The sequence below is a fragment of the Pezoporus flaviventris genome, unplaced genomic scaffold, assembly GCF_033815535.1.
Source record: "Pezoporus flaviventris isolate CSIRO_AGI_PZ_B2104156 unplaced genomic scaffold, CSIRO_AGI_Pfla_v1 ptg000013l, whole genome shotgun sequence".
Classification (NCBI taxonomy): domain Eukaryota; kingdom Metazoa; phylum Chordata; class Aves; order Psittaciformes; family Psittacidae; genus Pezoporus; species Pezoporus flaviventris.
This window is the reverse complement of record NW_026892561.1, coordinates 41114429-41136687: the sequence shown is the minus strand read 5'-3', so window position 1 is coordinate 41136687 and position 22259 is coordinate 41114429. Positions and strand designations below refer to the sequence as shown.

General features: G+C 39.5%; 1 long non-coding RNA gene across 1 annotated transcript in view; it reads right to left on the bottom strand.

Moving 5' to 3' along the window:
* Positions 1–22259, bottom strand: part of LOC133269021 (uncharacterized) — a 27992-nt gene extending 5733 nt beyond the window's left edge. The window contains exon 1 of the long non-coding RNA XR_009743268.1: positions 22166–22259. This is a non-coding gene — a long non-coding RNA (uncharacterized LOC133269021). The remainder of the gene's footprint in view (positions 1–22165) is intronic.

The following is a 22259-nucleotide window of genomic DNA, read 5'->3' as shown; positions in this document are numbered from 1 at the left end:
AGTGTATATTACACTGCAGTGCTAGTGCCACTACAGTTAAAGCGATGTCAGTGTTTCCATTATAAACCCCTATATTCAGAGGTTTGCAACTCAACCATAATAATTTTTCTCTGGGCTGAAACTTGGCAAACAAGTTTCAGCCAAACATATTTCATTTTTAATTCCTAAATTTCAAAAAATATTTATATTTTCAAACACAAATTTTGCAAGCCATGAGGCTATACGGCAAACACAAACACATGGAGAGTCTGAAATTCCTCCAAAAGGATTGTTAGCAGCTTAGTGGGATAATTTTAAGTCTTTTTTTTTTTTTTAATTCCAAATACAGATATACTACAGTGGCATTTTCTTTTTAAAGAATTAATAGTTATGCAATCAGGTCAGATAATTTGGTTTTCTTAAAATGTGAGTAAATAGTTATAGGACTGGTCAATAATCTGCATTTTATAAAGGCTCCTAAGTACATGTTTACATGATAAAATGTAACAACACTGCATCGCAGATAAATGAGTCAACAATGTGCTTGAAAAAACTTCGTAAATATGGTTACATGGGCCAAAAATATGCAAGGTTTTTTCACATGAAAAGGGCTTCTGTTTAGCTAAGAGAACCTTATTCATGCAGAAATAATCAGATGTGGTTCATCAGTCTTTCCTTTTCCACGCATTGTCATAATAAAAAAGTTGTATATCTAGTTTGGGTAAGACAGGAAAGATGTGATAGCGACTGAGGTTTGAAGAGCACACTGTAAGACTGTGGAAGAATTACTTAAAGTGAGACTAAGGGGTTCTGGCCAGGATTGTAGTAATATCACAAAATTACGACTACTGGAAAATAACCAGGAGGAAATCCTGCCAGATGACGGAGTAGCTGACAAACACAGGACAGCCCCATGACTAGGAATGTGAGAACTAACACTGAAGCAAGTAATAGAAAAATATATTTGAGAGGGATGGACTTAATGCTTGCATGCAGTTTTGACTTAATTTCTGTGCTGAAAGACACCACCATTTCTGTAAACCAAGACTTTGATTTTGCAATCCAATCTTCACCAAGGAATCCTTTTGGAAAGTTTTCCAGAGAGGAATATCTGATTCAGAATGTACAGATGAAGAGAAAGAGACTGCAGTCATTTTCTTCACCTCATTTTCTTCACCGAGGTCTAAATAAAACTTCTGAATGGTAATCACACTGGGAGCATTGCAAAATTAGCTCAAGGGACAATCCAGAAGTGCTAATAAAATCAGATAACAAATTTGTCTTCATCCCAAACTAGATAGACATCTTTGGTTTAACGCATGTTTGTAATTATCTATTTATTCTGTTGACCTCTATCACATAGATGATTATACTACAATGTAATAAGAAGGAAGACAATTAGCATTACTCTTTTTCATAGCCTAGCTTGAATTTTGTTGTAAATACTGGCATTAGCCCTGCTTCAGGTATTCTCCCTAATTTATTTATTATAGATAACAGCTTTGTAATAATACTACTGTAGCTTCAGTTCAGTTCATGCATTTAGTTTTATGCTTTTGCAATCCCTAGAACAAGGACTGTTAGTTTCACCAAGAATCACTTGAAACCTGGTCCAAATCCTGCTGAGGTGAGTGGCTGTCTTGCAGTTAATTAATTGGGAATGATTTTTTACTCCTCCTAAAACTCCAATAAAATATCCATTAATATTTATGGGGATTGTAAGCACCCATTCCCTTTAATTAAATGGCTAAACCATCTTTCATATCTTATAATTTAAAATAAAGATTCCTGATATATGTATATATAGTATATAAAGTGTTTTCGGCATATATATAAAGCGTATTCAGCATAAACATATTCCAGTGTCTGGGTACTGACAGGAAGCATCTAAACATTACTCCTGTGTCCAAACTACACTCCACAAAGTGTTCCATTAATTTCAGTGAAACTCCTGGAGTCAGGTACAAGATGGACATTAAAAAAAACAAGGCGGGGGGGGGGGATTATTCTTGTATCCATCTACTAAGGGAATACTTACTGAATGTCAGCTACATTCCTGACTCTTACAGGAAATGTTATATCTCTTCATAATTGACCCGGGTTATTAAGTTATAACTGGGTAGCTACTGAAAGACCACAGAAGCTATTTTGGAAAATGTGACTGAAAGCTTTTTTTCTTTGAGAAAAGAAAAATGGAAGACTCTAATCCTAATACGGTACAGAGTGAAAGACATACCTAGGAGATTTCACTCATTTAATATGCTTTAACACAGAAAAGTACACACACAGTGGCCTAAATTCCATTCACCCTTCTAATGCAGCAAACATCACTGGGTTTAAAGGGACCACATTTTTTGATCCTTTCATCTTTTTTTTAATATCTTATTCATAGTTGCAGTCTCAGCACTACGCCGCTCTCAGTTTAATCACTGCAGCTTTCAGGAGGAACCTGAAATGTCTTTCAACATTTAAACATTTAGTTGTCTAAATTTATGATTGTTGCTTTGCCAAGAGATAGGAGAACAAATCTGGGCTCAGTAAGATGGATACCTCCAAACACGCAGTAAACATTCAGTGAATGAAAAGGTGCCTAACACCACATTTTGTTAAGGAATTTACAGCAAGTGGCCTGCCTCTTTCTCACAGTGGCAGCAATTGTATTATTCATTTCACGTAATGAATTGGGAGGTTATGCTAATCTGAAGAGGGAAGCTATCAATTGTATATGTCCAGACCATCTCTCTCATTGATTTTGTAATTAATGATGAATGTACATTTTGGGAGGGAGAGATTGCTGAGGAGGAAACTTCATGTGCAGAATAAAAATGTTACAGTAGCCTAATCAATTAGGTACTGTTGACAAATGGGCTCAGGATAAGCACTACAAAGTATTGTGCTTTGGTAGTGGTCAAAGAGTCAGAGAGAAGGTGTTACATGATATCTATATTAATATTTCCACAGGTTAAATGTGATCCACTGCAGCAGCAGGACCATGGGAAAACTGGTATCTCAAAATCATGCATCTCCGATGCTAACATGAAACCTATTTGCTTTGTTCACCAGTAAAAAATACCACAATAATGCACTAGATGCTGAGAGTATTGGTTTGTCATTTTAAACCTGGTAACAGGATTGAAAGCCATCTAGAATATAATTTTAGGTAACAAATAGCATGCTTTGGATGTAGACAACCAATCTTAAGCATCAGAAGAAGGTGTGCCTTTGAAAGCAGATGCTATATTGTCTCTTTGGATGCTGCCTGTACAGAGGTTCATCTTTCCATGCCCGTGACAGGCCTTTCAGCCTCTCATTGTAGCAACAGTTGCCACAGGTTGAAGCGACAATACATATAACCAACTTAAATATTCAGCTTCAGCTACATGGTGACGCTCGGATTGACAATGTACACAGCAAGTTGTAATATTTCTTCCCAAACAAATCTAGAAGCCTGCTGGAAAAATGCAGCACTTAATTGCTCAAGCTTGACTCATGAAAATGACCGCTCTCTACACATAGCTCTCCACTGACTTGACTGTATTTTTTCATAAGAATGACAGCAGCTGGTGTAACAGGGTCATTCCTACAACAACATTTCTGCAGCGCACCATACCACACAGCAAAGAACACCTTCAGGAAGGTTCTCTTTGCTTCTGGGGGGTGGGCTGAAGGGCTTACGTATTTGTGTGTGGGGATGCTTATAGATGTATAACATGTACAACTTTATTTCCCTCTTTTAACCTCTTTGGAAATGCAAAGCTAAACAAGACTTTTGGAGCGACTAAGAAACATGTAGGTGAGAGATCTGTCAGTTCTTAACTGAAGGATGGCAAGTGCTAAGTTCTTACAAAAAGCATTTGTTTTCCTGTAACAGTTCAGCAAAATTAGTTGTGTGACAGAAGCTCAAAAGCAAAGATATGCATTCTCATCTAGGCAAGACTGACTTGCTGAAGGGACTTTTGCCTCAGTACAAATTAAAATCAAACTCAGTACACTGCCAAGATGAGAAATCACTTATTTCAGTATAAATCGAGATTAACTTGCCTGATATCTAAATATTCTAAAAAAGATCCATTCTCATGTAATTCACAGAGCCCTGTAGAGAATTTGAAATCCTAAATTAAAACTGAAGGAGCAGCATAAAACTCTTCTACGACCACACTGTTCACCTTTGTATACCAGAAACACACAAGAAAAAACATGTCTGGGGGTATTGGTGTGGGCTATTTGGGAGAGGGGTGGAGGGATGGTGTGTGTTTGTGAGAGTCACAGGCCAGCCACCTGTACCATGGCTCTGCCACGCATGGAAGACAAAGCAATTACATGTGTATATCTACAATCTGAGCTTTGCAAACCATATAGACATGCTTGTCAGTGAGTTCCTGCAGGGAAACCCCAAACACTGGAAAAACTTTAAGGCAGGAGATCAGACCTGTAAAAACCCCAGAAAACAGTAATCTTTCTCCAGCTGTCGTGCTTTGTTTTACATGTTTTTCAGGTGTGCGCCGAGATGATGACTACTTTTAAGATACGGTTTACTCTTACTTTGGACAAAAGAGCTCTGTACAATATAAAGAATATATAAAGAAAGAATACAGTCAGTTGAAGGCACAATACAGAAATCCAAATTTCATTAACTGGAAACATCTTCTAAAAAGAACTGGTGCTCCTTAACAGTTCCTTGTCACTTTAACACAGATCAAAAGTAACACATCTCAGGATCATGCAGTTGCACTGATTAACAACTAGCATTAAAATGTACTAAAAGGGAGCTACGTGGCTCCATCATGTTTTAGTTTTCTGTGTGCCCCATGACTATGTCATAGCTTCAGTTCAGCACAAAGCAACATGTAATTTTTATGCTTCTTATCTGCAGCTGGGGACCAGTAATCTTTAATTATAGGCAGGAAGATTCCTGAAAAGGTATTTCTACCAGAACATACAAACTTTATCAGTGATTCTTACCAGTGAAAGTGGTCAGAAATGTTATTTATTTCAGTATTTAAGAATAGGTAAAATACTAACTGAGCTTTCTTACGTATAAAAGGCTAAGAAAATAAGCTTTATTCACTTGATGACTTGCATTAAGCTGTGTGTATGTGGACTGGAGCTGAATGGGAACCGAACTGAAATGTTTTCTGGTTTCCACAGCCCTAATTCTGTAATACATCACTGGTTTCACTGAGCACAGGTAGGCTGGGGTTTTCTTAGTTTGAAATGTCTTTCTCAAAGTACTTTTTTAGCTTACTGATATCCCTATTTCCTAGCACATGTTGCAGGCTTAGTATAATGAGTATTAGAGAAGGGAAAGAAAAATAAATTTGGTGTCATACTGGAATTCCTGGAAGGCAGGAAAAGGACCATTATAGGATCACACTCTAATAAAATCCGTACCTATTATTCAAAAGTACACAGCAAAGAAATTTAAGATGGATACTTCTCCTATGCACAGATATTTGTCCTATGAGGTGGTATAACAACAGCTACATAAAACAGACTAATATCCAAATTAAACTTTATACGGGAAGAAACAGGAAAACAGACGATACCATCGGAAGAAAAGGAACTGTAATTATTGGTGCTTCTTTTCACAGTGGAATTTGGGTATGGGTGGAAAGAGTTTGCTATTTATTTTTAAGTTCTACCCCTTCAGCCATTTTATAAACAAACTCACCTAAGATTATAGTGCAGCCTTAGTCCTGTCTCTATGGAGAAAGTCTGCAAACCTTTGTTTAAGAGTTTCATAAGAGCTCTATGCTATTTAGGTTTCCTTTACAACATGTTTATTAAGTTAGATAAATCCATTCTTGACTTCTGAATTAAACAAAGTAGTGAAGTGTGCGGGAGTCTCAACTTTCACTACAGCTTGTTTCAAGCTTGTGATGTAGTGTCTGAGGTTAATTCTCCAGTGGGTCCCTGGACTTAAGAAAAGGAAATGAGCACATTTCAGAGAAGGGGTAAAAGGGCTAATGCAACTACTTCGGGTAATACTACACAGGCTGGGAGGGGGGGGGGAAACAACTCCTTGGGAAGGTGGTAGTATGTTCCCTGCACTTTGAATGACACTTTACTGCCATCAACTATAGCCAACTGATACCACCATTTGAAAAACACAGTAACAATGGATTGGGCCTTTTAAAAGATCTTTTAGCCTCTCCTTGACATTTCAAATATAAGTGTCAAATATTGTCCAGACATTCTGTTTTGTTTTGTTGGTGTTTTGTCTCACTCTTCATTTTCAAGACTGGGCATTTTTCCAAGAGCTGCACTCCAGCTTGTGGCTTGAATAATTTTGTGAATTGCTGTAGCCCATTTTATTCATAGGGTCAGAGCAGATGATTATAGTCATCTCTTCTGGTCTTAAAAGCTAAACAACCCTGTGCTAGCCAAGAAATCATAATGTTTCAAGTGGTAGAATGCTTTTTAATGAAACATCTCAGTAGTCTGTAATTTTCCTAACATGTCAATGACAGTCAAAACTTAATGGAAGTTGCCTCTGTCTCTTCTTAAAGAACACCCCCCTCTAATCATTTATTTTGTATCAAGGCAGACGTGTTTTCCCACAGGACAGAGAAATTCCAACTGGGGTGCCATGCATAATATTGCTTTTCTTCAGTTTAATTTAATTATTTTAGAGGATTATTCTTTTTCTTCAATTGGGCGAGGTTTTGACACATTTTCATTTCCATGACCAAGACGGAAGGAATCACACTTAGGAATTCAAATCAATTCATTCTGTCAGCTGACTGTGGGGTTTTTTATGATTCAAGTGTCCATTTTTTCCAAACCATTTTTTAACTCGCCACATGAAAAGCACCTCTTCCCATACACCTTTACTTTTCTCTATCCGTAGACGTTCTCTAAAATTAATGATGTAGAGATTTTAAACCACTAAAAATGCAGAATTTAAACGTTAATTTTGTACTACCTGTTCAAACCCAAATCTTCTGAAGTGATGTAATGATAGAATGGAATTGAACATAATAGCATAGAATGAGCTACAGTTTTTCATGTTATTTCACACCAACCAATTAACATTCTGGATTCTAAAATATCAATTAAAAAGGCAAAAATTCTCATTTTTCATCTCCTTGAAACATACAAGAAGAATATCTGTATATACAGTAAGATAAGATATGAAATGTTTTAATTCTGCTCAATCTAAATCCTCAGTCTGTGAGCAATTTTGAAGCTAAAGGGGTTAATTAAAGAGCAATTCCTCCATGGCAAATGAAAATGCATTTCCTTTTTCTTCAGGTGAAATGAAGTAGTTTTCATTGGCTACAGTATTTCTAGAGCTAAAATATAGAATACAAAAGCTGTTTCCACAAAGACTGGACAGTCATGTATATGAATAAGTACACCTATATAAATGCACCATACAAGAAAAGAGATGGGAAAAGAGAAGCCAAGAAAAAGTACAAAGCTGTCTGCTATCTAACAGCTCAAATATAGCTGGCAAAATTCCTGCATTTCTTTTCCAGGGAAAAATGACAACATTTTTAAATTTCCTTTCTTTCTAAATCAGAATTGAACCACAAATTTCAAAATGCCCTTCAGCACAGACACTTAAAAAAATCATGTTAAGTAAAACCAGAATGAGTTTTGAAATTAATACAGTATAATTAATAAAAGAGAATAAAGAGAATGCATTAGCATTGAGTCTATTGACGTGAAAACTCTAGATTTTTTTGTATTTGTTGTATCAGTACATTACAGTGAAATCTTTCTAGGCTGATATAAAGTTATTTAATATAAATATAACCATCATATTTTTGCACATATAATTGGAAGTCCTTCTAGCAAATTTCAAAATTCACTCAAAGGCACACATTAGATCTCACAAAATAATCCTCTTTTACTGGGACAGTGACGTAACTAAAGCTACAATCCAAAATCTTAGGAGTATATAAGAACCTGAGGACCTGGGGACACAAGCTTTGGCAGTATAAACATCCTGTACCATCCAGACATGGGGAACTTCAGAGCAAGTCGAAGTATCTGCTCTGACATTTTCTCTCTGCAGCAATGGGAAGGACTCACAAAAGGGTGGAAGAGAGAGAAACTCTGATCATAAAACACCACTCAGGCACTCACTAGGGCAAGGGAGCTTATGTGTCCAAGCAGCTGAGCTAGCAATAATGAGTTTTAATTTGCTGCTAATGTACAGCTGCAGTGGGAGAAACAGGAGTGATATCTGGGCAATTTTTTCTGAGCTACAACAGCAGCGTTGCTCCCATCACAGCCAACACATTCCCTAGACTAGCAGTACAGTTTACACACTATTCTTCATTTACATTTGTGCTCTAAAGTACAAGCTTGCATTTATTACACCAGTTTTCATTCTGCAACAGCAGTATATTGCTGTAAATTAGGAAGCCACCTGTGAGCGATCAGATCTGATTTTCCTACAGCCTTTTGTAACTTATTTTGTAACATCATTTACACAGAAGCCAGATTCCTAGTCTTCTTTTGTCTATCTAGCAGCTACTAGAAATAAATTCACAATGGAGGAATTCCTGATACCTTTTCCTACAAAAGATGCTTTTTGGGGGGTGGTGGAGGGAGAATATGTAAGACTACTGGTCTCACAAGTCTGTCAGCTGTTACAGTTGCTGGCTGCAGGTTTCCCCAATACTGCAGAGGTGTCTCATTTTTAGACCATGGTTTAAAACTATGCTTTGCCTAGCAAGGCAGGTTTGGTCAGTTAAGGACTGGGTGATCATCTGTTGATTAATAAACAGGTAAGTATCATAGCATCCAAGAATGGGAAAGAAAGAAAAGTTTCTCACTCCCACAGAAATTAGTACACAGCCCAAATCTCTCCTTCCACCACCGAGGCACAAGACCAGAGTGTTGCTAGAATGTAGAGTGTGCCATAGCAGATCACACTAAATGTTCACTGAGCCCAGGATTTGTCTCTAGCAGGATTACAAAGGAGCTGAGCATGGAAAAGCATTCCTACTATGGAAGTCCTTCCACCCTTCTCGTACTTTCACGAATACCTCCCAGTTATGCTACATCTTATTTGAGATGAAAGGATTCGAACTGGGTGCACTGTTCAGTGCATGGGTGAACATCATATAGTTATTCTCTAGTCTTTTTTTCTCACTTAATGCTTGGTTAACTTTTTGGCTGCTACTGAGCACTGAGACAATGTTTTCATGGAACTAACTATTAAAATCCCAAGGTGCAATCCTGAATCACAACGGCCAGCTCAAAGCCTATAATTTTGTATGTGAATTTAGGATTGCTTATCCCCTCATGCATCAGTTTAGATTTATACATATTACATTTCATTTGTCTGCACAATCTCCTGAGATACTTCTGTGTTTCCTTAGGGGTGGTCTTCATGTTTACTACCCTGAATAACTGATATCCTGTCATCTCCAGGCTTTCTCACCTCTCTCTTCATCTGCTTGTCCCAATAGTTTATGGTATGCTTACCAGGACACACCCCAGAAGAGATTCATCAGAACTCCATTAATGACATCCCTTGTGTATTTTCTTGGGTTTCCTTAAAAGTCTTTGGCACAAGACTTCATCAAAACCCTTTCAGAAATACAAGTATAGCAACTAGTTCACCCTTATTCACACTTCCTTATTGACCTGTTCAAAGACCTCCAACAGATTTGTAAAGCATGGTGCGTGTCTCATCAGAGTCAGCAATGGTATGAATAGTTACCTTTCAAAATTTCCTTTTAAGTTTTAGTCAACATAATCAGACAACTGTCAATGGATTACAAGCAGCTGAAATGTAAGCAGAAGCATCTCTGCTTATTTAACAGATTGTGCTCATTTCAGTCAAAACAAGACTGGGCCGTTGAAGTACCAGGTGCTTGTGGGTCTTTGCTAAATCCAGTTTACTCACTAGGACTCTGTAGGCATGGCCATAAGGAACCTGAGAGCTTTAGCCTACTAAGTAGCTATCATTGAAAAATGAAAGTTAGGGTGCTGAAAACGGCCTAAAGAGGGCTAACAGCTCATTAGCAACCCCAAATTTCCTAAGCTTTCCTAGCAATCTCAACCAGATTAGCTATAGATAGGAAATACTAAATTGGGATCACACTGACTTGAAGGACTGAGGAAATGCTAGATTTCCTACATCCATCATGTCCTTGCTTCAGAGAGATGTCACATCCTGCTGCTCACAAGCACACCAGCAAGGGAATAAATGTTAGAACAACCCATATTTCTGTTATTCAAGGAATATTTGCCACTGTCCTCTCTCCATGTTCCATAAACATCCAGCCATGTCAGGGAAGAAGAAAAAGTAATCTACCGTCTTCACAGCAGAGAGAGCTTTCAGTCACAATTGGGAATTTCTGTATATCCCCTTCCCTATTGTGAAAGAATAAATAAATGCCAGACAAAAAAAAAGATTAGCTTTTTCTAGCCCTCCCCTGCCACCATGCAATGATCTATATGTTAATTTATAATAACACAGAAGAAAATGGATGCAATGGTTTAAGTAGAAGAGACAGGAGAACAGATCTTGTGGAACAGGAGCTTAGTGAACAGGAATGCAATACCTGTAATTCACTATTCTGAGAACATGAACATTAGATGGAAAAAGTACTTCTAGGAATAAGTCAGAGGCTGTGCTGCTATCAGTCATGCTCCCTCGCTGTGGAATACAGGTACAATGCAACAAGCACTGCACAGAGCAGTAAACAGATGGGCTTCCACTCCACTGCAAATTTTACCGAGTATTTGTACATTTGTTTTATCAGAAAGGAGAAAATAAAAGGCTTTTTGCTCTGTTTTTACAATATAAATACCTTTTATAGAATATGGGTTTATCTGTCTTTGACATTCTTTTTTACAGGGGAAAAATGAATTACAAGTTATGAAAAGCATTAAACAAAAAGAAGTATGAAAGCAAATGTGGCTCAGTACTCTGATTTTCTAAAATGTTATTGTCAGTAAATAGCTCCTTTTTAATAGTAGCCCTAATAGGCTATTAACAACAGTAGCTAACAATTTCAAGGCAATTAATAATATTTTAAAATAATTAGATGGCTAATATATTACATTAGAGCATACAGCAAGCAGAAGTCTTGCTGATTATATATATTATTCTCCCTACTTGGCTTAATGAAGGTGTCTGGCTTTCAGATTAATTCATTCTTGCTCTATTTTTATTTTTTTAATCAGTGTAACTAACCCTCCCACACACTATTGTGGCATTAAAGCAGAAAGATGTGGATGAAGCAGTGAAAGAAACACAAAAAAGAACAGTAAAATGAAGATTTAGTTCCAAGTTTCAGAAACAGTTGTGCAAAGTAAAGAATTAAGATGTGGGAAATTAAAGAGAAAAGGCAGAAGCCTGAGTCAACATTTATTTAATACCTTCTGCTTAATGCTGAAAACATAAATCTCTACAAGGAGGTAATCACACCCAGATCATTCTGATTTTCAGAACAAAGCAATTCTTCTGACAAAAATATTACCAACTCCACAGCTTAAATGATTGTTTTTCCTGTTTCTTCAAAAAAAAAAAAAACAGAGAGAGAAGAGGGCCTTGGATAAAGGGAGATTTGTTCCAAATTGGGAGCTAATCTTTCAGGAAAGAATAGCAATGAATAAATTGTTTACAGTCAAAATCTTCTTATTCGTATTAGCCTAAAACTACATTTCACTTTCAAATATTTGAACATGTCTGTGTGCTCAGCAACTGTCTGCTGCTGTGACTGCACAAGTGAATTACCTTCACTGAAAGCCAGAATATACAAGTGCTCCTGCCCTGTGTACCAGAAACATACCATCTCTTGCTTTTTACCCCAGGCTCACAAAACAATTCCAAAAATTCCACGGGGAAATGATCCCTGTTTTGGAGACATGGAGGTGGAGCAATCACTTCCTTTGAGTTTCCCTGTGTCCCAGGCTCAGCCCTACACAGTTGCGCACCTGATGCACACACACACACAGAGCAAACATCCCTCATGCTCCAGGCCTCTGCTCCAACTTGGAGGAAATCCTCCTGTTTCTCAGTGAAGTCTCAGCAGTACTGACTGGCTAAAATGCTGTAATAGCAGAAGGAAATGTCAGGTCAACCTATCCACTTAATGAATTACCCTACTGCATCTTCTACTGCTCTCCTACCTACATGTAATCCTTGTCAGGATGCAGCAGGAGCTGGTAAATATCACAAAAAACAACTGTTTAGTAAACAGGACAAAAATCACAAAACAAATTCTTTCAGCATGGAAAATCTATCCCAGATATCAGACCAAGGTAATATTTTAAATGTGAGTTTTCTATTAAGTTCTGTACAAATGGTCTCACTCAAAGGCTCCCGTATGAAGACAGGCTGAGAAAGTTGGGGCTGTTCAGCCTGGAGAACAGATGGCCGCATGGAGACCTCATAGCAGCCTTCCAGTATCTGAAGGGGGCCTATAGGGATGCTGGGAAGGGACTCTTTATCAGGAACTGTAGTATTAGGACAAGGGAGAATGGGTTCAAACTCAAACAGGGGAAGTTTAGATTGGATATAAGGAAGAAGTTCTTTCCTGTTAGGGTGGTGAAGCACTGGAACAGGCTGCCCAAAGAAGTGGTGAATGCTCAATCTCTGGCAGCTTTTAAAGCCAGGTTGGACAGAGCCTTGGGTGACATGGTTTAGTGTGAGGTGTCCCTGCCCATGGCAGGGGGGTTGGAACTAGATGATCTTAAGGTCTTTTCCAACCCAAACCATTCTGTGATTCTATTCTGTGAATGGTATGGTGATAAAAGTTGCCTGTACTATGAAATATAAAATAAAGCCTTTCCACCAGCAATGCCTTATTAGATTTGTGCCTCCAAGACAATAAAACTACAGTAAATGACCATGCCTGCAAAATTAGTATATTAATTTGCAAACATTCAGAAGACATGCATGCTCATCCCAAACCCAGCATGGCCCTTAATTAAGCATACAGCAGCAAGTATGGATTCCCAGACAAGCAGTGACATGCACACTTACAGCTTACCACTTCTACTTTTGCCTTAGATCATGCCAATCACACAGAGCATCTTTTTTGCCCTACATTTGCACCATGTTTACAAGGAAGTAGTCTTTTTCCAAGACTGAGACTTCTCAAAGTACTGTTTTGCAGCTTTCGTTTTTCATATTGTAACCATGATAACAGATGTTGTTATCAGGCAGGGCCATATGAGACAGGTTAATAATAAATGAATACCTGAATGCATCTTGACTCCCTGAACATTACTCTGTTTTATTACTGTAGTGACCAGTGAACATACAGATGCAATACACTGAGATTCTCCCACTTCCTGAAGAATCTTTGCACTCAGGTTTTGAGTTGTTCAAAGCATTTTTTCAAGTAGTGCTATGTGGCAGATGACTGATTCCTTTTCTCATCAGAAACCCAAGGGACAGTCAATAATACTGTATCTAAATAGATATCTAAAAGTAAAATTTACTGGAAAATTCCCTTCCAACCTCTGTAGTAGTTTCTCTTGGCTATGTTGATTTGTGTATGACTTTCTCGTTACTTTTTCAATCACGGGGGAATGCAAAATGAGACATTTAACACACACATGCACTTATCAAAAAATAAACATATTACCAGTTTGTTGGAACATGTTGCAGTGTGTACCCTACAGCAGAGATAAGGACAAACCTTGGCCCACAGATCACAGGATAGCTCAACAACTGTTACTTTGTACCTTATCTGCCTTTGGTACCCACACATAGTCCCTCAGCTTCAAGCCAGCTGCCCAACTTTTCAACCATTACGGAACACTACAGGCTTGAGCAGCAGCTCCCTCCGGTCAACGCCTCCCCCCTCCCCCCCAACCCCTCTTTAATAGTCAGTCTAATTACAGTTCTTTGAGGGCTGATGTGACAATAGGAGAGGAGATACAAGAGTTTAGATGTCTATTTACATATGTATTATATACACACACTTGTGCATAGGATATCAGTCTATATCCTACTCAAAAAATGGGCAGAATCCAGTGAAGATGATAAAAGATGGAAAAAAATGTCCTTTCTGGTGCATCCTATCACTTGGAAAACTATGATTATTGAGCTGCCAGCAGAGAACAGAGACCTCATCCCCACACCAACCTCAAGGGCTGACAAGGGGCAGTGACAAGTGCTACCAGCTTTCCTTTAAACAAAATCTGAGAGAAGCATTTTATGCTTCCATCCTCTAAGAAAAAGGCACGAGGGCAGGAACAGAGACTCTTCTTCAGGCACAGAAGCCTCTTTTTGAAACACGCAGAGGAGACGCCAGGTTCAGGGTTGCCAAGTACCTGATTTCAGGGTTCATTCTGTTACTGCATATAAATTTCTCTGGTGTGTGTTTGGCACAACATGTTATCCTAGACTGATCATATGTTCACAGATTGTGGAGAGTGTGTGAAAGCCTTTTTTGCTGTAGTTATTGGGCGAAGTCACGTCTGTTACCTGGTACTCATGCAGAGAAATCTGTAATCTGGGAGCAGATGGTCTGACTGAGTGAGTGAGAGAAAGAGAGAGGGAGAGACGCTGTCTGGAAGACTGCAGAGTTTTTTGCTCAGAGGAGATGAAAGAGGAATGAACAAACCCACCACAGCATGACAAAAACATGAAAATATAGGAGAATGTCAGTCCTGAAGGTCAATCCTTTAAAATTCACCAGCTGTCTATGCACCATATGTGCATATCAACACACCAAAAGAGCCCACCATCCTGTTGCACAGAGCGGGAGGTAACTTAGGCAGCCAAAAATTGCGGGATTGTAGACTTACCATTTAGAAAAATGACACACTCCATAGCCTAAGCACACCGTCTGAAAAGAATCTGAACAAATACATTGCAACTTCTGCTCTGGATTCTTAACATTTGATAGCAATAACCTGGAACAGAAAAATTCACATCCTGGTCTTCAAGCACTGCCTTTGTGGGATATGCCGAGTCCTCAAACTGGTGACATCTTCCATCAGGACAAGCCCATCCTTCCCAATTACGTGAAACTGGCTACCACTACCAAATTGCAAGCATTGCGTTATTCCAAAATAAAATGAATTGGATCTAACCTACCATAAAGTCTTAATCAGCCTTCTTGACAGTGGGAATTTTGGTAATCAGCAGCCTAACCAAAACTACGGGGTGCTGCCCTGCTCACATGAGCACCCACCTTACTGGTAGGAGCTCACAGGAGCACACCCAGCTAACACAGGCATGGATCGCATTGTAGCTGTGACAAAGTTGTTAACATCCAAAAAGCCCAGCTGAGGATCCAATAGAGTCCGAAGATAGCAGTCGCAGTAATCCCTTTATGGCCTTCAATACACCCCTGTCGTCATCCATGCCAGTTTAGTACATCTTTGCTCTGTCCCCACAGCTGCTGCTCTATCTCTGGTCACAGAGGAGGCATGCCTGAAAAATGAACATGCCTCTTGCGTTCAAGTGAAAACTAATGATCATCCCAAGCCTCATGTTCCCAAACAGAACCCTACATGAGAAAGCAGCATCACAGCAACAGCAAGAGGTCTGGTGTGAGGTGCTGGTGCTGCCTGATGCAGCCACAGGCCCCTGACATGGCAGGGCTATGCAGAGCAGATGGGGCTGGAGGAGCAGAGGTACCATCCAATCAGTGCTTGGTTCCCAGAACCAAAGTGCCTATGTGTGACAGGTATTTAGGGAAAGCTGGACCTAGTAACAAAACCCCTCCAGCCCTGTGAATTACACACTGCAGGGACTCTCAGCATGAACCTTCCTAAAAGCTTCTCACATAAAGCCTACCTGCAGGAGCAGGAAAAAGAGGAGAATCAAGAAATTTCCCTCGTGTCCATCGCTGGATGAAATCAGTGGTATTGCCCTCATAGAAAACTGATTTGAAAAGATAATCAAGCCCTCATTGAAGAGGACGATTTCACCAGAAAGCTGAGGGGTTGCAATCTCACCAAATTATTGTCTGAATGAGACTGAATTTTCAGCCTTTTCAGCCTGCGGTTGAAAATTCTACTTGTAACACATCAGATGAAGCTGATTTTAAGAACACTTCAGTTTTTAGCCAGCACAAGATTTTACATTTGGGTGCTATCCAGTACTCCAGTTTTTCACAAGAAAGCCACATTGTCAGATACAGAGAAGCAACGCTGTATTTTACTATTTATTCTTCCAGCAATGTGTCAGTCAATCTGCAGAGTTAATTTCCAAATAGGACCAAACAGGTTTTTTACCTCTCAATAGAACTGAGTGACTTCACCGGAACATTAAAAGGCAAAATTCCTTTTCCCTCTGCTCTTTCTGTCCTGATGAATGGCAGGAGAGGCAGGGCATAGTAACAAGACCCAGGATTAAACATGCTGCCAATGGAGTGAAAAAATCCATTCTTTGACAGTAACAAAATGATCTATCATCCCTCGTGCCTAAGCTACTGAAGAAGGCAACGTCCTTTTGGTCATTTTCAGTTATTAAAAGTAATTGCTTGGAGCCAAAGCTAGCTAAGACACTCTGGAAAATTATGACGTTATCTTACAGGAGAAATTAAATACAATATCTCATTGTGCAATACAAAACAAAGGCTTCAACTACAGTTCTGTGTCTTTGCCAAGTCAATTATATATACGGTGACCCTGCAAACATGCAAAAAGAGCAAATATCAACTTAAAAGGCCAGACAAGCATCTCTGCTCTCCCTCCAACTTGTGTATTTTTACCCCTTTCTGAGAAAGGATGAATTACAAAAGCTGTGATGCCCTTCTTTTCTTCCTCCATAGCTGTAAGAAGAGGGCTCTTGTCTTTATAGAACAAGTTTCCCAGTCTCCAAAAGTCTCGTTAGGATGCAGGGAAGGTTTTGTTACGCACAACCAGGTGGAACTGGACACAAGCAAGACACCTCTCTTGCAAGAACCTTTAAACTCCACACACCATCACTGAACACAGCACACAACAGAGTAAAAGCAACATTGACTGTCTAACTGGGTAAACAGAGCTTCTGAAGCTTCACAGGAGCTGCAGCTTTCAGAAGATGGGAAAATGACTATGAGTTTACACCTTGAGGGTATGCACATACCTCTCTAATGGCTCCTACCATCCTCTAGACTCTTTAGGCCCTTAATTCAGAAAATTGGATGATGCTCACCTTCTACCTGCAAATGGTGGGTGTCAGCAAAGAGAAGCCACTCAGATTACAGAACTGTGTAGAGAAACAGTTGATTCAGAAGCACTGTAATGTTCTTGGTAATTTGCTGTTAATTAGGCAGTGGGATTACAGACATCTGCATATTGCATGCTGCACACAAATGAAACATAAAAAAAGCCCTGGTTTTAAACAAAAAGATCAAAGAAGTAGAAAAGCCATCTTCAGCTAAAGCTGAACCGTGAGTCTCAATACCTGGTAAGAGAGGAGCACATAACTGGGATCTAGGAAGACACTCAGAGAGGAAGAACAAAAGGACCCCAAATTAACTCTGAGTACACTATCACATTTTGACAGACACTAGCCCTCCAGCCCAGGCTAAAGTTATGAACTGGACAGGAGGGTGCCACTCAGGATGTGGCAAGAGTCCTTAAAGACTTTGCAGGACAGTGAGGAAGAACAGCCCTTCGGGTGTGTGTTTGGACTGCAGGCACAAACACAAGCATAGGCCAGGAAAAGGCCAGACTAGGAATGGAGTCACTTGAAAAGCTTGTACTTGCCAGCAGAGCAGGCACAAACATAGGGCCAGTAGACAGCTCTGCTACAGAAGACGAATGTGCTATAAGCATGAAAGCAGATGGCACATGTACTACTTTTAAGCTGGATACTGGTGCAAAAGCCAGCAGGTTTCAATTACAAGAATGAAAAAGCACTAAGAGTAAACAAGTAAAATACACTTGTTTTATACAGTATATCTAAGGTGTATCCTCCATCAGAAAGGAAAGCTAAAAGCATCTCATACCATGTTGTAATGCAGGTGAAACTTATTTTGGAAATAGCTATGGGATTGAAAAAGGCATAGGAAGTCTGCCGTAGGAACACAGAAGTTTAGTGAAAGTACAAGATTCAGTTGAAGGAGCCCAAGCCAAAGCAGGGGGCTGCAAGATCTTATTTCTCTGGAAATCATAGTGAGAACAATAAAATTAATGTCTTGCCCAGATTGCGATAGGGAAAAGAGACAAAATTCTTGGTTGCTACAAAAAACAAGGACAAAGGGGTTAAATTAAGAGGTAATAAAATATCATCTTCCATTACCCAAAGCAAACAGATCAGAGACACCAAGTATTTCTCTACGTTTCTCATACTCGGTAGGTCAGCAAGCATCTGGCCCTAGGAGAACTGCAGAAGCAAGGTTTCGGGAAAGACTGGAAGTTTCATCACCCTCCTGTGGGAGCTCTGCTGGAGTGGGGAATGAAGAAACCCAGTTTCATAAAAAAGGGAAAGAGCAAAAAGTTTATGACGGTCTGTGTCCGAAAGCAACAAAAGCTAATGGGACCTATTACCCATAAACCGTGCTATATGAAAAGCTGTATCAAAACTACTGCATAATTTTCACATGAGACTGAAAGGACAGAAGAGGCTTATTTTCTGTCACACCTCGCAACAGTTTCTCCTGGCACAAATACAGTGGAAGTAAACCTGAGAGAGGCTGGAAGAGGAAGAAGTTAGAGGCCCTGGTATTCTGACTGCCCTAATATCCCTTTTCTGCAATGAAGCTAACTCTTTCTTACCATTGCGTCCTCAAGTGTTGGAACCAGACAATGCATGATGCATCTGAACTTGCTTTAATTAAACTTATACCGAGTGCCTAGCCTTTCACTCCTGCCACTGCCATAGTACCCAAATTACTCCTATAGAAATGCAGCAAAGCCTGAGGTTCTTAGAAAACCATAATTCTCCTCACATTCAAATTTTCTGATGTGCAAGCAACAGGAACATGATTCTTCTGAGGGTACACAGTATCACTGCAAAACATGGTGCACATGCAGAGGATGAAAGAATACAATAACCATCACTTTCCTAGTACTTTCACAACCTTTAAGCTATAAAACAAAATAATTCCAGGTCTCTTTAATATGTTAACAGATCACACTGGGTAACCTCTATGGTGCTGTATGTTTTTATATGCAAGTGCAATTTTGGCAGCAATTCCATAGATATAATTGTGAATGTAACAGCAGACCCTAAAGCTCTTCAATGCTGGTGCCAGATAGGCACACACACAAACACCCTGCAAGAACGTGCACGCTTGTTGAGCTCAATACTCGTTCATAAGAAGTTACTTGGCTCAGAATATAATGCCAGCTCTTGGCAAGGTTCTGGTGAGCCTGGAATCTGTAGAGGTTTCATTTATTGGTGCTGATGATAGGGATGAGTTAAATTACAGAAACTGGAATTGCTTTAACATTATTCAAGGGGAATGTTTCCAAAGAGCCGACTGTTGCAAAAGCCGACAATGTCTCTTCCAAAACGTTTGCTATTTCAGAGAACTCCAAGCTGCCAATGTCTAAAGTGCAACAGTTTCATTAAAAGAACCTGTGTTTGGTATTGAGCAACCTCTGCAGATCCTAAATGTGCTCAGCAATTTGCACTGCAAGCCCTGAACAGTCTGTCCTGGCACATTTGGAAATTAACAGAACCAAATTTCTGCCCAAGTCTCATTAGCGTATGTTTTCATTGAAGACCATGCTAAATCAACCAACAAAGCAATCTTTTCTTTCCTCCACCCTCTTTATTTATATGCTAGGAGCTCCTTAGAGATCCAGTCAGGAAACAATTATTCTAGGTGCTGTACAAACATAGAACACAGAGACGATCCCATCCCAAAGAACTATTGTGGATGTATCTCCAAGAAGAGTCAAAACGGAGAACATCATAAGCAAGCAGGTAATCATAGACTCTGGTCATCAGCAGTTACACACAGGTGAGTTAATGAGAAAGCCTTATGACTAGCTGCTGGATTTCATGGTGTGCTTCAAGGTGTTTCAGACCTTTATGGAACAAGTTGAAGTCTACATTCTTTAGCTGAATTCATTCCATTTAAGTCAATATAATCCAAAAGAGATTTAATTCTCCATGTCACTGTGGAACATCTTCAAGTATAAATACATGTTTCAGTGGCAGGAATTGCCTCATACTTCGCAAAAGTTGCCATTTGTAAAAGTGTGAAAGACTTAGCATTATCTTAGACTTGCTGATTTTACATATTCCTAAGAGGTGCCCTGAAGAATCTGTTATTCAGGTAAAAATCCGTGACTCCCCATATTACAACTGTTCTTATCAAAAGTGCACAGTAACTGTTTTATGAAACATGCCAAGCTGATCATTATAATTCATTTAATATGTAGGATCTGAGCTCCTCAAGAAGGTAGAGCAATCATGAACCCTCATTTAATTTTGTGGGATGACACATCAACAACAAATGCAAAATTAAGACCTGAGGTGAAATCTTTGATTGCAATACTGAAGGAAAAATACGACTTACTTAAAAATAAAATTATAGTCATATGGAAAAGAGTGATTAAGGACAAATTATTCAATAGAGTAAGTGTGAATGTGCTCCTAACAGACAGGACAGTACATTTTCCTCAGCTCACGGACAGTCATTAGGAAAATGCTGTAGTACTTGTGGCCAGCAGGAACAGGCAGTGAAAACTCAGTTCTTGCTATGAACTCACAGCATGTTCCAGTGCTCAGCACTCCCTCTTCGTTCTCTGCCCCTGTCACAGAGGATACGTGCTTCAGCATTTGCTTTCATCAAGTCCTTCCCAGGGTCCATACACGAATCAACAGAACGGAAAAGAAGAGATTTTGCTGTCTTGCAAGTCATACATTTGAACTCACTCCACTCAGAGGGAGACACAGAGGTTTGGTTTTTCGTTTTGTGTTGGTTTCTTCTTTTTCTTGAATACTGGGAGACAACAAAGCTTTGTGTCTTTTAGGATACTACTCTAAGTGTGAGCCAGTGCAGGGCAGCCAGGGAGAACAAGATGATACCTTACCTCTGCAGTCTTCAAAGTCAAACCCCCTACTGATGCGAGCATGGTCAGTATTTTGTGTTACTATAAAGCTCCCTCCTCCTGATCAGATGTGGCACATTCTCCCTATGCAGATAACAAATTATTTCTAGCAGGAACAAACTGCAAAGCATCGTACTTAGAATCAGAGTATAGTTAGGGTTGGAAAGGACCTTAAGATCATCTAGTTACAACTGCCCTGCCATGAGCAGGGACACCTTACATTAAACCATGTCATTCAAGGCTCTGTCCAACCTGGCCTTGAACACCGCCAGGGATGGAGCATTCACAAGTTCCCTGGGCAGCCCATTCCAGTGCCTCACCACTCTCACAGCAAAGAATTTCTTCCTTACATCAAATCTAGACTTCCCCTGTTTAAGATTTGAGCCATGAACTTGCTCCTTCTTTTTCAAGCTGATCAAGTACAATTCCACTAACTCTTCTCACCTCTTCAAAACCTTTGGTGTCTGTAATTTTCCCAGCCTTTCCATAGAGGTGGCTCATTTAAACCACCCACAACTGCACTGACAAATCAGAGGGTTGGCACTGATAGGAGATTATGGAGCTATTGCATGTAAAGGATGTTTAATATGTCGTACAGTTAAAAGAACAAGCCATACAGAACACCTTTTGCTCAACAACCTTTTAAGGACTAGGACCTATGTACACACATTAGAGGCACATGTATTCTCACCAAACTTGTCCAAGCCAGAACATGTCCTGAAAAAGAGACTATTGCACCTGTTGTAGCTGAGCATGGAGGAGTCATTTGAACTTGCTGTTAGTTTTCTTTACTCTTGTTTCATTAACTTATCTTGAGCATTTAGAGTACTGTACTTCTAACACTTTACCAGGATTCTTATATCACAAAAAGCCAGTTTTGGAAGAGCACTTTTCCCTGCATGGAGACAATTAAAGTGAACTCTGCAGTGGTGTCGGGATTCACATATTGAGATTGGATGCAAGAAACATTAAGTTCAAGTCCCAGCTCTGCTAGTATCTAAGGACAAGCCATTAACAACATTTCTTCGGCTAGTGGGACTATGCATTCTTCAGCATGGGTGAAACAGAACTATGTGTTTGCACAGCTCCTGATCCTCATATTTATAACGGTGCTGATTAACCTAAGCAAGCAGCAGGCATGCAAAAGGAGAACAGAATTTTTGCTACAAGCATGATTTCACTTGACTCTTCAAGAACAAAGCTTAGCTTTCCTTCAAGGGAATCAAATCTTCTGAAATCAGGTGGTTTTTCTTACCTGCTGAACTGCTCCCTGCAGTCCTGTTCCTATTGCAGGAGCGTTGAGAAATTGTTTCTTCTACAGCCAGCATTGCTCACCACTCACCCTGTTA